Consider the following 16124-nt stretch of genomic DNA (forward strand, 5'->3'; position numbering starts at 1 on the left):
AGGATCCGGATTCAGAGGAGGACAAACCAGAGAAGGGTAAGAAGACCGGCAATGCCAAAGGCCAGCAACACAATCTGGCAGGCCATTGAAACGCTGGTAAGCGCAAGGCTGACAGTGGTTTGGACTTTGTCGCAAATACCAACGCGCAGGAGAATGGCCAGCGCCGCAAAGGCAAGCAGCCCCAGAGGGGTGGCGGTCCAGGCAACAATTTGGAGCGTTTGTTAAATCAGCACTGTCCAAAGCATGGATCAAAGGAGAAACCGACATCACATCTCTGGAAAGATTGTTATATCATGTGGGATTTCAAGAATTCCCATATGTTCCAATATGACAACGGCCCGCCCGGCGGTTCAGGAGGAGGTTTCCATGGGCCGGTTACGGAGGCGTTGGTTCCGGTTCAGGGTTTCTAGGAAATCAAACCGGACACGTCAATCAAGGACACCAAGGCAATCAGGGAGGTTACAACCATCAAGGGAGTCAGCAGCAGCAGCAGCAGTCGGGTTATCAGAGCAATCCCAAACAGCTGAACAGTGGGCAATATCATGTCTTCACTACTAGTTTGTGCAAACGTGATCAAAAGCTTCACAAAAGGGTAGTCAACTCTGTTGAGCCGGCAGTACCTCAGTATTTACGCTGGTCGGAGCAACCAATTTTGTGGAGCAGAGAGGATCACCCACCCCGGGTTGATAATCTAGGTCATTTGGCCTTGGTGGTAGCCCCTCAAGTTGGGGGATACAAGTTCACTAAAGTGCTCATGGATGGGGGAAGTAGTATCAATATTTTGTATTATGATACATTCCACCGTATGGGGTTGACAGATAAGGATCTTAAACCGTCGAATACGGTATTTCATGGTGTGGTGCCTGGTAAGTCTGCATATCCTGTTGGTAAGATAGCTTTGGAGGTAGCTTTTGGAGATGACTTCGATTCAAGGTCAGAAACAGTGACATTTGAGGTGGTGAAGATCAAAAGTCCGTACCACGCTCTGTTTGGGCGGCCGGTTTATGCTAAGTTTATGGCCAGGCCATGTTATGTTTACCTGCAGCTTAAAATGCTAGGTCATAAGGGGACTATCATAGTACATGGAAGTAGAAAGATTGCTTTGGAGTGTGAAGAAGCCTATGCGGCTTATGCTGAGTCGGTTTGTGCCACGGAGGAGTTAACATTCTATAAGGAGCAAGTTGATCCGGCAGACATGACCTCCTTAAAAAAGCCAACCAAGGAACATGATCCAGCATTGAAGTTCAAATTAGCTACAGACACTAAGATGGTTGACTTTGTCCCTGGCGATTCATCCAAACAGTTTAGCATCAACACTAACCTGAATCCCAAATAGGAAAGCGCGCTCATCGACTTCATCTGTGAGAATCGGGACATCTTTGCATGGAAACCTTCTGACATGCCAGGTGTACCGAGAGAACTCGCTGAGCACACACTCATCATTGACCCGAAATTCAAACCGGTCCGACAGTTCCTCCGCCGCTTCAACGAGGAAAGGCGCAAGGCCATAGGTGAAGAGGTCGCCCGTTTGTTGGCTGCTGGGTTTATTGTTGAAGTTTTTCATCCAGAGTGGTTAGCCAATCCGGTGTTGGTTCTTAAGAAAAATGGCACTTGGCGCATGTGTGTGGACTACACAGATTTAAACAAGGCTTGCCTTGCAGACCCCTTTGCTCTCCCTCGCATTGATCAGATAATTGATGCTACGGCGGGTTGTGACCGTTTGTGTTTTTTGGATGCTTACTCTGGTTATCATCAGATCAAAATGGCAGTTAAGGACCAGGAGAAGACAACCTTTATAACTCCCTTTGGAGCTTTCTGCTATGTTTCCATGCCCTTTGGACACAAGAGTGCTCAGGCAACTTACCAGCGATGTGTTCAGAATTTCCTTCATAAGCAAATTGGGCGCAATGTCCACGCGTATGTAGATGATATTGTGGTCAAATCCAGAAAGGAGGAGACTTTGATAGATGATCTACGGGAAACTTTTGACAATCTCCGGGTCTACAAGATGATGCTCAATCCGGAGAAGTGTGTTTTCGGTGTCCTAGCAGGCAAGCTCTTAGGCTTTCTGGTTTCAAATAGAGGCATTGAGGCTAATCCGGAAAAGATTGCAGTGATTACATCCTTGGCTAAACCGGCGTGTATTAACGATGTGCAATGTCTGGCCGCCCGGATTACAGCCTTGAGCCGGTTTATCAGCCACCTTGGAGAGAAGGCCATTCCCTAATATCAGATGCTCAAGAAAACGGATAACTTTGTCTGGAGTGAAGAAGCTGATAAGGCGTTTGAAGATCTGAAGAAACAGCTCGTGGAACCGCCCGTGCTGGCAGCACTGATCGATAAAGAGCCCTTATTATTATATGTGGCTGCTAATGCCCGGGCTGTCAGCATAGCCATTGTGGTAGAGCGCAAAGAGCCTGGCAAAGAGGATCCAGTTCAACGGCCGGTTTATTATATTAGTGAGGTGCTCATTGAGTCAAAGCAGAGGTATCCGCGTTGGCAGAAACTGGTGTATGGGGTGTTTATGGCAAGCCAGAAGCTCAAACACTATTTTCAGGGTCATCCTATCACAGTAGTCTGTTCAGCTCCTCTGGGTGACATCATTCAAAACAGACAGGCAACTGGCCGGATTGCCAAGTGGGCCATTGAGCTTGGACTCCACGGGCTCAGATATATACCCCGCACGGCGATCAAGTCTCAGGCACTCGTAGATTTCATCAACGATTGGACGGAGTTACAGGCACCTGAGGAGAAACCAGATAATACATATTGGACTATTCATTTTGATGGGTCCAGACAGCTAGAGGGTTCGGGGGCTGGAGTCGTATTAACTTCCCCACGAGGTGATAAGTTTTGCTATGTCCTCCGTTTAATGTTCCCTTGTACTAACAATGCAGCTGAATATGAGGCTTTACTCCACGGTCTTCGGATGGCTAAAGAGATGAATTTGAGCCGGGTTAAGTGCTTCGGCGATTCAGATCTTGTGGCTCAGCAAGTGTCTGGCACTTGGGATTCTAAGGACCCACTCATGGCTGCATATCGGCGAGAGGTGGACACAGTGGCTATTCACTTTAAAGGTTATCAGGTGGACCATATAGACCGGCGGAAGAATGAAGCGGCAGACGCTTTAAGTCGTCTTGGTTCCCAACGTAAACCGGTTCCGCCCAATGTCTTTCTTGATGTGTTGCACAATCCGTCAGTCAAACTACCAACCGAAGAAGATTTGGCTGTTCCTGATCCGGAGGCTCAATTGGTGGCAGCTTTGCATGCCATACCGGATTGGACGATCCCATATATGGATTACATGAACCAGGGCGAGTTACCAGCTGAGAAAATGTTGGCTCGACAGATAATCCGAAGTTCCAAGTCCATGACCATACTCAACAGGGAGTTACATCGTTATAGTGTTTCAGGGGCGATTCAACGATGCGTTTCTCCTCAAGAAGGTTGTGAGATTTTGCGAGAAATTCATGAAGGGGATTGCGGTCATCATGCCGGTTCAAAGTCGTTGGTTGCTAAAGCTTTTCGCCACGGTTTGTACTAGTTGACGGCGCATGCTGATGCGGAGGATTTAGTCAAAAGATGTGATGGATGTCAAAAGTTTGCCCGCCGTACGCACGTTCCGGCTCAAGAGTTGCGGATGATTCCAATTACGTGGCCGTTTGCCACTTGGGGGCTGGATATGGTTGGACCCTTCAAGCGCTCCAAGGATAAGAAGACCCATCTGTTAGTAGCAGTTGATAAATTCACTAAATGGGTAGAGGCAGAGCCAGTCAGCAAGTGTGATGCAGCCACAACGGTTCAATTCATCAAAATGGTGATATTCCGGTTTGGCTTTCCACATAGCATTATAACAGATAATGGCACTAACTTGTCAAATGGAGAGATGGAAGAATTCTGTCAATGTGAGCACATCCGGCTTGATCTAGCATCAGGGGCTCACCCTCAATCTAATGGTCAAGTGGAAAGGGCAAATCAAGAAATTCTGCGGGGTATCAAACCAAGGCTTATGGTTCCCTTAAAGCGGACGCCGGGTTATTGGGTCGAGGAGCTACCTTCTGTGTTATGGAGCATCAACACCGCACCCAATAGGTCTACGGGTTACACGCCTTTCTTCATGGTTTATGGAGCAGAGGTGATTCTTCCTAGTGACATCCGTCACGATTCGCCCAGTGTGACAGCTTATGTTGAAGCTGATAATGAGAAGGCACGCCAGGATTCTCTGGACCTGTTGGATGAAGAGCGGGATCTTGCAGCAGCACGTTTGGCGATTTATCAATAAGATCTTCGATGTTATCACAGCCGCCGGGTTAAAACTAGAACCTTTCAAGAAGGTGATTTGGTGCTCTGTCGGTGGGAACGACACCTATGGGATCATAAGAATCCCTACTACGGTTGCGGGGCGCGGGGTCGTGAGAAGAGCGGATCAAACAGATAGCACACAGTTCGTTTATCCAGGTTCGGGCCGCGAGGATGCGTAAAACCCTACTCCTGCTTTGGTTGATTGTATATCTGTGTTCTTGAGCTAGCTATGGGGCGTGAGGAGCTCCAAAAAGCCGAATCCTCCTCCTGGTCGCCTCGGGCCTCCTTTTATAGGAAAGAGGTTGCCACAATGACACACAGGAGGTGGAAAGGGTACAGTGATGTGAGGTTATCCCTTGCATTACACGACAAGGCACATTTAATGTGTCTTGCCTAGGTTTCCTTGCTTTATCGGGGACGGGGGATGTTGGGGATATTACTACTGGGCATAAACCGGCCAGGACAAGCCGAGTTAACTTCATCAGTAGTTGAGTGTGATAAAAGCCCATGAGGGCAGATGAGGGCTAAAGGCCCATAATCAGTTTAAGGCCTATAGCTATAAACCGGCGTCGGTATGTAACTTGTGTTATAAGTTAGGAATAGTGGAGACCGAACTGGACGCATCTATGAGTCGGTATCGGGACTCTGTAAACCGACGGGCGTCACCCATGTATATAAGGGGACGACCCGGCGGCGGTTCAAGGACAGACAACAACTCGAGACATAGGCGAAGCTTATTTGCTCCCTAGTCATCGAAACACCCATCAATTCCATCACAACTAGACATAGGCTTTTACCTTCATTGAAGGGGCCGAACTAGTATAAACTCTCTTGCGTCCTTGTGTCCACTTTAACCCCTTCAAGCTAACCCGTAGCGATGGCTCCACGACTAAGTCCTTTCTCTAGGACATCTGCCGTGACAAAACCACGACAGTTGGCGCCCACCGTGGGGCTATCGCATGATGGTTTCCGATTCTTGGAGGGCCGCTTTGAAGAACTCGAGGGCTACGCTGTAGGCCGGATGACTAAGAGTCGTCGCGGCAAACTCTACATCGACGACGCAGGCTGGGGCCCCGAGGCCGGCTCAATTGAGTACGGGTACCGGGTCCCCTTTGGTAGCATTCACGTTTTCATTGGCAAGATCGGTGAACCGGGCCCTGAGCCGGACATCTGCACCGACCTCGTCGAGACGGCTCAGTGTACGCGATCCGCCCGGGTTAAACCGGCCATGAAGCGTGCCTTCGTGGGAATGATCCATGGAGGGAGTTATGAGGATGGATCAAAGCTTTGCGGGGCGACTGCCATTTGTTCCGGTGACGAATCTTCGACCGGAGAAACCGAATCTCTTTATCAGCTACAAGATGGCCGGATTGAGAGCTGTTCTGATGGCGACAGTATTTCGGACCCCTCTCATCTGCCTAACCGGGTTGGAATATTCATGACCGGAACACAAGCAGTGCTTCACTCTTCGACAGCCGCGGCAACGATCTCCGGTTCAGCAGCGGCAACGGTTGCCGGGGCGGGAGGCCCTGTGCGCCCACTGGCTCAGGTTCTATCAGAACTATTTGATGTGTTGGCTGTGCTTATGGCAGAAGGTAATCCGCCAGATCAGGACGCTCACAACGCGGAGATTGCAAAGGTAAAGGAACAAATCACCAGGCCAAAACGGATCTGGCGGCTGAGGACACCAGGATGGCCGCAGAGCGGGCCGCTTTAGACGCATAGGCCTACAGGCTTATGTTGGATCAGAGCGCGTCGCATGAAGACATGAGGAGGAAGCACCGGTCCCGCTTACCTCCGGTTTTCGACGCCAGAGACCTTTTCAACACTCCAGGACCAAGAGCCAGTAATCCGCTGGAGGGGAACCGGGCAGAAGCCCCTGGGACAGGTGCATCGGTTCAGCCCCGTTAGATGGACCTGCCTCATCAAAAAACCGTTATACCTCGGGATGTTTTAACACCTCCGGGTCACTACTCCAACCCAATGGACAATCTTGTTGCCGCTGCTGCACAACTGGAGGCCATTCCAGTTGAAGGTGACTCGCCGCAAGCAGTAGAGACGCGACGGGCAAGGAACTTCTGAGGACAGCTTTGGCCCAACAGGAGGCGTACTCGTACTGCCGCGACCGAATCCATTCGACCCCTCGTCCAAGCCGGAGCTATAGCAGACATATGGATGAACTAGCAGTGTTGAGTAATGAACGACGTGGAGCACCCCATTGTAACAACCCGATGGGTGGTGCTGATGACGCTCAGGAAGTGGTGAACCGGGCCCGAGCACTTAGGGAGGCCGAGTTAGCCGCACAACATCAAGCTCGGCAGCTCACGCCGGTTCGTCCAACCATTTCGATCGAACCTGGTGTTACTTCTAGTTCTTTGGGGGTGCCTTGCCTCGTCCCCGCTTTACGCAACGTGTGCTTGCCCAAGGATTTCAAAGGCCCATGCAAGGTACCAAATTATACGACGGATCAACCACCAGAGACACGGGTAGAGAGCTATGAGATGGCCATGGAGATGCTTGATGTGGATGACACGGCGTGTGCGAAATACTTCACCATGATGCTTGAAGCAACGGCCCGTACTTGGTTAAAAAGCTTGCCCGCTAATTATATCAGTTCATGGGCCCAATTACGAGCCTGGCTTATCAACAATTTCAAGGATACCTGTAAACAGCCTATGTCGATAGTGGACTTAGCTGCATGCGTCCAGGAGGAAGGAGAGTCAACGACTCATTGGGTGCGCCGGGTTTCACAAGTGTTGCACTCCTCAGACCGCATCAACACTGACACCGCAGTATTAACCCTAGAAGGCAACTGCCGGTTTGGGCCCCTGAAGTTGAAATTGGGACAGATGAAGCATCATTGCACCGACATGGGGACCCTCATGGCCGCTTTGGTAAAATATGCTGATTCTAATAGTACCAAGGATCCCGAATCTGATGATGACAAGACAGGGAAGGGGAAGAAGAACAGCAGCTCCAAAGGTCAGCAACATCACTGGGTAGGCAATGGCGGAGGAGGCAAGCGTAAAGCGGATGGCAACATGGATTTTGGGGCTAATACCAACGTACAGGACAATGGCCAGCGGCGCAAGGGTAGGCCAAAAAATCGCAGTGGAGCGCCCAACCCCAACCCAAACCGCCTGAACTATCTGCTAAGCCAGCCCTGTCCAAGACATGGGACGAAGGAGGAGCCAGCAAACCACCTTTGGAAGGATTGCTTTATTATTCAGGAGTTCAAAAATTCTAATAATTTCCGGTATGATCACGGATCTGGCGGTGGCTCAGGGTCCGGGCCGGGTTACGGTGGAGGAAGTTCCGGTTCAGGATATAATGGTAATCCGGGCGGACATAATGGTCAAAATAGTCAGAACAACCATGGTGGTTACAACCAACAGCAGCATTAACATCCTATACTATGAGACCTTCCGTCGTATGGGACTTACAGATAAGAATCTCAAACCGTCCAATACAGTATTCCACGGTGTAGTGCCTGGCAGATCAGCATATCCCGTTGGTAAGATAGCTCTTGAAGTGGCCTTTGGGGATGATCATCATTCCAGGTCGGAGACATTAAGGTTTGAAGTGGTGAAAATCCAAAGTCCATATCATGCCATGTTTGGGCGTCCGGCATACGCCAAGTTTATGGCTCGGCCCTATTATGTGTATTTGCAGCTCAAGATGCCGGGTCACAAGGGGACAATAACGGTTCACGGAAGCTGCAAAATCGCTTTGGAATGCGAGGAAGGAGATGCGGCTTATGCAGAGTCGGTTTGTGCCACCGAGGAGTTGAAGTACTATAAGGACAATGTTGATCCGGCGGACATGACTCCGTTGAATAAGCCAACTACGAAGCATGATCCGGCCCTGAAGTTCAAATCGGCAGCAGAAACTAAGCTTGTTGACTTCGTACCTGGCGATTCGTCGAAGCAGTTCAGCATTAGTGCCAACTTGGATCCGAAATAGGAAAGCGCGCTCATCGAGTTCATCCGTGAGAATCGGGACATTTTTGCATGGGAGCCCTCTGACATGCCAGGTGTACCGAGGCAACTCGCTGAGCACACACTTAATGTGGATCCTAAATACAAACCGGTGAAACAGTTCCTCCGCCGGTTTAACGAAGAAAGACGCAAAGCGATTGGAGAAGAGGTAGCCAGGCTCTTAGCAGCTGGTTTTATTGTTGAAGTTTTTCACCCTGAGTGGCTTGCCAATCCGGTGCTAGTCCTTAAGAAAAACGGCACCTGGCGTATGTGTGTGGATTACACAGATCTTAATAAAGCTTGTCCAGCAGATCCTTTTGCCCTCCCCCGTATTGATCAAATCATTGATGCTACGGCGGGTTGTGAGCGTTTAAGTTTTTTGGATGCATATTCTGGCTATCATCAGATCAAAATGGCAGTTAAGGACCAGGAGAAGACGGCATTCATAACTCCCTTTGGAGCCTTCTGCTATGTGTCTATGCCCTTTGGGCTCAAAAGTGCCCAGGCAACTTATCAACGGTGTGTACAAAATTGTCTTCACAAGCAGATTGGCCGTAATGTACATGCTTACGTGGATGATATCGTGGTTAAATCCAGGGAGAAGGAGACTCTGGTTGATGATTTGAAGGAAACCTTTGATAACCTAAGGACGTACAAGATGATGCTTAATCCGGACAAGTGTGTCTTTGGTGTACCGGCGGGCAAGTTATTGGGTTTTCTGGTGTCCAACAGGGGAATTGAGGCTAATCCGGAGAAGATCACAGCCATCACCTCCCTGGCTAAACCGAAGTGTATCAATGATGTTCAACGCCTGGCAGGCCGGATTGCCGCGTTAAGCCGGTTTATCAGCCGCCTTGGTGAGAAGGCGATCCCTTTGTATCAGATGTTGAAGAAGACGGATCAGTTCGTCTGGAGTTCTGCTGCTGATGAAGCATTTGAGGACTTAAAGCGGCAATTGGCCAATCCGCCTGTGCTCGCCGCTCCCATTGACAAGGAGCCGTTACTGCTATATGTTGCTGCTAATGCTCGTGCGGTCAGCGTGGCTATTGTGGTGGAACGAAAGGAGGCAGGTAAGGAGCATCCGGTTCAACGTCCGGTCTATTATATCAGCGAGGTACTCATTGAGTCCAAGCAAAGGTATCCGCATTGGCAGAAGCTGGTGTACGGAGTTTTTATGGCAAGCCGGAAGCTTAAGCAATACTTCCAAGGGCACCCAATTACGGTGGTCAGTTCTGCTCCTTTGGGAGATATCATTCAGAACCGGGAAGCAACTGGCCGGATTGCAAAGTGGGCTATAGAGCTGGGGCCGTACGGTTTGAAATATGTGCCTCGGACAGCGATTAAGTCTCAAGCACTTGTTGATTTCATCAATGATTGGACGGAAATGCAAGCACCTGAAGAAAAGCCGGATCATACGTATTGGACCATCCATTTTGACGGATCCAGGCAGTTGGAAGGCTCGGGGGCTGGAGTCGTATTAACTTCCCCACGAGGTGATAAGTTTTGTTATGTTCTCCGTTTAATGTTCCCTTGTACTAACAATGCAGCTGAGTATGAAGCCTTGCTCCATGGTCTTCGGATGGCTAAGGAGATGAATCTAAGTCGAGTTAAGTGCTTCGGTGATTCGGACCTTGTGGCTCAGCAAGTGTCTGGCACTTGGGACTCCAAGGACCCACTCATGGCAGCATATCGTCGTGAGGTGGATATTGTTGCAGGTTATTTCAGAGGCTATCAGGTGGACCACGTGGACCGGCGGAAAAATGAAGCGGCGGACGCTTTAAGCCGGCTGGGCTCTCAGCGCAAACCGGTCCCACCCAATGTTTTTCTGGATGTGCTGCACAACCCGTCGGTGAAGATCCCTGGTGAAGAGGATTTGGCCATTCCTGATCCGGAGGCTCAATTGGTGGCAGTTCTTCATGTTATTCCGGATTGGACGCTTCCTTATCTGGCGTACAAGAACCGGGGCGAGTTGCCAGAAGATGAGATTCTGGCCCGGCAGATAATCCGGCGATCCAAGTCCATGGCTGTCATCAACGGTGAGTTGCATCATTGCAGTGTATCAGGAGCTTTTCAACGTTGCGTGTCTCCTGAAGAAGGCCGTGAAATTTTGCGGGAGATCCACGAAGGAGATTGTGGTCACCACGCCGGTTCAAAGTCTCTGGTGGCTAAAGCGTTTCGCCATGGTTTCTATTGGTTAACTGCTCATGCTGATGCGAAGGATCTGGTCAGACGATGTGATGGTTGCCAAAGGTTTTCAAGACGTGCTCATGTACCGGCTCAAGAATTGAGGATGATTCCAATTACTTGGCCGTTTGCGACTTGGGGGCTGGATATGGTTGGGCCTTTCAAAAGGTCCAAAGATAAGAAGACCCACCTCCTGGTGGCGGTGGACAAGTTTACAAAGTGGGTGGAGGCAGAACCTGTTAGCAAGTGTGATGCGGCCACGGCGGTTCAGTTCATCAAAAAGGTGATTTTCCGGTTTGGCTTTCCGCACAGTATTATCACAGATAATGGTACCAATTTATCCAAAGGTGCTATGAAGGAGTTCTGCGAACGGGAGCACATCCGGCTCGACGTTTCATCAGTGGCACATCCACAGTCCAATGGTCAAGCAGAAAGAGCTAATCAAGAGATCTTGAGAGGCATCAAGCCCCGGCTCATGGTTCCTTTGCAGAGAACGCCGGGTTGTTGGGTAGAAGAATTACCATCTGTGTTATGGAGCATCAATACAACACCCAACAGATCAACAGGATACACACCGTTCTTCATGGTTTATGGAGCGGAGGCGGTTCTCCCCAGCGATATCCGTCATGACTCACCTCGTGTCACGGCTTATGTTGAAGCGGACAACGAGACAGCACAACAAGATGCTTTGGACCGGTTGGATGAAGAGCGTGACATCGCAGCCGCCCGGTCGGCGATTTACCAGCAGGATCTTCGTCGTTATCACAGTCGCCGAGTCAGAACCAGAGCCTTCCAGGAAGGAGATTTGGTGCTTCGGCTCATCCAAGATCAGACTGATATGCATAAGCTATCCCCACCTTGGGAGGGGCCTTTCGTGGTCAGCAAGAATCTGCACAACGGGTCGTACTATCTGATCGATATTCGAGAGCATAAGGACTCACGTACATCAGAGGAGGAGACTAACAGGCTGTGGAATATAGATCATCTTCGGCCTTACTATACCTGAGCCATTGGCTATATTTATGTACATACAATGTATATATTATGATTAAGTATAATAAACCGGAACCTCAGCTAAAGCGGGGTATCTGTTCTTTTACATCATGTGAGGTTACACGGAGTTGCTCTAAAGCGGCCTCCGGTTTACCCCTTGAGTTCGCTTTGCTAAAAGCATCGTGTTATATCACTTGGAGGATTGGTCGTGTCCGAACCAATACCATGCCTCTTGATAGGCGAAAGCCACCAGATCACTTGGGAACTTGGTCATGTCTGAACCAGTCATGCCTCTTGATCGGCCTAAGGCCACAGAATCACTTGGGGGCTTGGTCGAACCCGAACCATGACCACGCCATTTGGTCGGCATAAATGCCACAAGAATCACTTGGGGACCTGGCTAACTAGAACCATAGTTACACCTAACGGGAGCTTGGTCGTGTTTGGCCATGGTTACGCCATTTGATCAGCTTAAATAAATCTTTTTTGGCAAACATTTTTGTCGTTGCTTTTGCTTCATACTTTTCTTTGAAGGGGTTTTTTTGCTTTTTATTGTGTTCTTTAAACCGACAAAGTTTTTTAACCAATCAATTGACGGAACACAGTTCACGTCAATCCGGAGACTATTTGTCCGGTTTGATCCTTGTTGTTAACATCCTCTTATGGAGTAACACGGTGTTCATTATAACCCGGCACGGTTTACATGGTAACCAGTGTCATATACATATACAGGAGTTGTTATTTCCTCCAACAGTGTGGGTTTGCAAAAGCTCCGCTTCAAGGTTGGCCAAGCCAACTTCACACTCAATGGTGGCAGGTATTATGTATCTCAAAATTTTTGATCATATACTTAAAATTTTGTTTTGGATGTTTTGACTTTATATATACAAACATCATATTCCGCCTGACGGTACAACCGCGGTGGCACTTAACGAATTTCTTATTTCAGAAAGTATTTTGGAAAGTTCATTACCACAGGAAGAACAAGTTATGCGCGAAGGCATATCAACATCAAAGGTATCAGCTAGCCTATTACAAGGCAACATGGTGCCCATAATAACATAATTGTTTTGCACAAAGGAGAGACAGTTTTAAAACCGGCTTCCGGTTTAAGCTTGGCCACCAGCCTGGCCTGATGGTTGTGGGTCATCCTGCGCCGCTTCAGCTTCCGTTTCTCTACCCAGTGGCTGAAATCCACAGTTGTCCAGTCGATTCCCATCAATGCTTGAAAAACAGCTTCGTCATGGATTAGCGAAGATGGGTCAATATCGGGAGCGTAAGTATGCTTACGGATTGGAGGGATCAAGTTTTCCGATTCATGGACTGGTGCAGCTATTCGCTTATTCTGGCTGTCATATTGGGCTTGATAATGAGACAAATCTGCTTCCTCAGCCAGTTGACAAGCTAACGGACGTACCTCCCGGTTTATGGCTCGCAGATCCGCTTCACCAAATTCTGACCCGTCTTCCTTCAAACTGGGATAACCTTGAGCCGCTTCAATAGGATCAAAATCCGGCACCCAGGCTTTTGCCCGGATTAAAGCATTGATTGCACCGGTTCGAGCAGCAGATTTCTTCAGCTCTTCAACCCGGGCAGGAAGCACTGACAGTTTCATCAAAGTATCTTGAATCAAAGTGGGCGCCGGTTTGTTATGAGACGCGGTACAGATGATCCGCTGGGCACCAGTATACAATTGTTCAACCAAGGTATAGGCGGCTTTCAATTTCTTCCGCACATCTGACCCCAAGTGACCAATGCGTGTCCCTGAAATACCATAAAAGGTTAATAAACCGGCGACTCTGTAAGAAGGCAGAACCAATTCAGAAGGCAAGCTGGCTTACCAAAGATAGCAGTGGTCATGGCATGAACGTGCCGCTTTATGCTGGTCAGTTCATCCGTCACTGGTTTCAGTGCAGCCTCGGCATCCTCTGCTCGTTTGATCAAAGCGGACTTTTCAGTGGCCCAATCCGCCCGTTTCTTCTTGAAGTTCTCCTTAAGTTGTTCCATGGCGCTTAAGGCACTGGCCGATTCCTCTTTTGCCTTGGAGGTTTCAGCCTGTTGGGTTTTCAGGTTTTCTCGCAGATCGATGACTTGGCTTTCTTTCGCCTTCAGCTCCGCCTGCAGGCATACAGATATATGTTTCAACAAATCGGTAGAAGGATTCAAGTACCAACCACATAACAAGTTATGCGCTTAGCACTTGGGGGCTAATGCATATTCGATCTTCATCTTTCAATTGTTTACAAAGTCCCAAGCTCAATACAAGTATTCAACTTGGCACTTGGGGGCTAATGGCTATTTGATCATATGTATTCTGATGCGGCAGTTTCAATTACTTAAAGTACCGGTTTAACTACGCTAAGTTGAACCGGCCCTTGGGGACTACATCAGCAAATTTCAAAGTATCAAGATTCATATTATTAAGTCCCGGTTTGAAAGGATATTTCAAATCGGCCCTTAGGGGCTAGGAGAGTCAGCAAGAATGAAAGCATACAAGCAGGAAGGAGCATATGGAAGCTACCTCATATTTATCCTTCATCATGTTAACCAGACCGGCTTCATAGTCACGGCTGGTATACAGCCGGTTCAGATAGCCGGAATGGATATCTTGGGCGTTCAGAGCAGCGTAAGCCGTCAGATCAGCATTCCACTTGCCTTTGCCAAAAGCAGCTAATTCTTCCTTGGCACAATGTTTGGATAAAGCGACAGGATTGCTTGGCTCAGTATGGCCAGTGCCAGTAATGACAACTTCATCATCATTGGTACCGCCGGTTTGCACTGGAGCTGTTGGCTTGTCAGTAGGTTTTGCGGGACCGGTGGAGCTTTCAACCCGGAGGGAACCTGTGGGCTGATGGATAGGACCTGAGGTATCAGTAGGTCTTTCCTCAGCAGTAAGATCATCATCTGGCTGCGGTGGATCATTGGGAATATCCTCAGGAATAGCCGCTTCAAGATTGGGTGTGGTGCCTGGTTCAAGAATGACATCTTCTTCGGCCGCTTTATCCAGGCGGGCCTTCTTGCTCGGCCTAGGTTTGGCCCTGAGAAGAATAACAAAATTAAATACAGCATATGTTCTAAGGCAATATACTGCAAACATCACAATAAATATAGCTTACCCAAGCACCGTTTTGAGCGGTGGGAGCTGAGTAGCCGACGACTCGCCAGAAGATGAGTGGGAAATAACCTGATAATCGGAGTCAGACGGATTAAGAGGTTGACGAAAGCAGCCCGCTTTAGGACAAGCACTGACAAGCGAATTAGAGACCTCGGAATGACGTTTCCGAACCGGACTGTTCGGTAAACCGGCGGAGGTAACTACCTGGCCGCTGTGCCGGGTGGTGCGGCGAGCTTCGTGTTGTTGAGTCTTCATAAGAAGTTTAGGATCCAAATAAGCAAGAGGATGAGAAAATTTAACTTTCCGGTTTGCCTGACGGATTTTTTGTGAAGGCAAAGTTTCTGAATCGGAAGAGAGAATAATTACCTCTGCAACATCCGCATGGCTGGCTTCGGCATCATCCTGACAAATATCATCATCAATAAGATGCATGAAAAATAAACCAAGTGAGTCAAGCTCTACCTCAAAGTCCGGATTATCCACCTCGTCATCAGGGGCCAGATTAGAAGATGCAGTGGTTCTTTTCCGGTGGGCAGTCTTCTTCAAAGCTTTAGTTTTTTGCCGGGTTGCTCTTTCCGGTTTATCTGTTTTCTCTGGTTTCTCCTGCGGCAGCTTTTTGCTCCAAAACGGATCATCGCCCTGGTTATGCAGACACTGATATTAAAAACAATGACCAGACATATCAATAACAGATTCAACAAAGAGAAAAATCAAAGTCTTACAGCTGGCAGTTTGTTGGTGGCACAGAAGGGAAGCAGGCCGGTTCTAGCGCAGATGTGCTCCAGTTCATTCAGTATCTTACGCACAGCCTCTATGATTTCTTCACCGGAGAGCTGGAGTCTTGAATGTCGCAGTGGGTCATCCACACTATCAGTATATTCACACATCCAACCGGAGCGCTGACTAAGGGGCAGTATGCTCCATGATATCCAACAGCGAGCAAGGTCAACCCCTATTAAACTGTTGGCCATAAAGGCTCTGAGCTTTGACAGCTGAGGAGCATATTTGCTTCTCTCTTGGGCAGTCAATCGTTGAGGAAAAGGATGGGTATTGCTGAGCTGCTCCGGATGAAAGCCAGGCAAGGGATTCTCACCAGCAGGGGAGGTATCTTTGCAGTAGAACCATGTCTGATTCCACTCCTTGGGGTGACTGTGCAGCTTGGCGTGAGGGTATGTGACCTCTTTCCTTTTTTGAATCGCCATGCCACCCAACTCCGTATTAGAGCCATCAGTAAACTCTGTACGGCGGTTTAGATGGAAAAGATCTCTAAATAATTCCACTATGGGCTCCTCTTGAAAGAACACCTCACAGAGCACTTGGAAGTGGCACATATTTGTAACAGAGTTGGGGCCAGTGTCTTGCGGATGGAGTTGCAAATCAGCTAGAACATCCCAGTAGAATTTAGAACCGGGCGGTTTAAAACCCCGAGCTAAGTGGTCTACGAAAACAACAACCTCTCCTTCTCGAGGTATGGGGGGGCATTCTTTGCCAGGAGCCCTCCAATGGACAGTGTCTTTACTGCCCAAGGCGCCAATCAGGACTAAATCGTCCAG

Source organism: Triticum aestivum, chromosome 5A (assembly GCF_018294505.1).
Source record: "Triticum aestivum cultivar Chinese Spring chromosome 5A, IWGSC CS RefSeq v2.1, whole genome shotgun sequence".
In the NCBI taxonomy this organism is placed as follows: Eukaryota; Viridiplantae; Streptophyta; class Magnoliopsida; order Poales; family Poaceae; genus Triticum; species Triticum aestivum.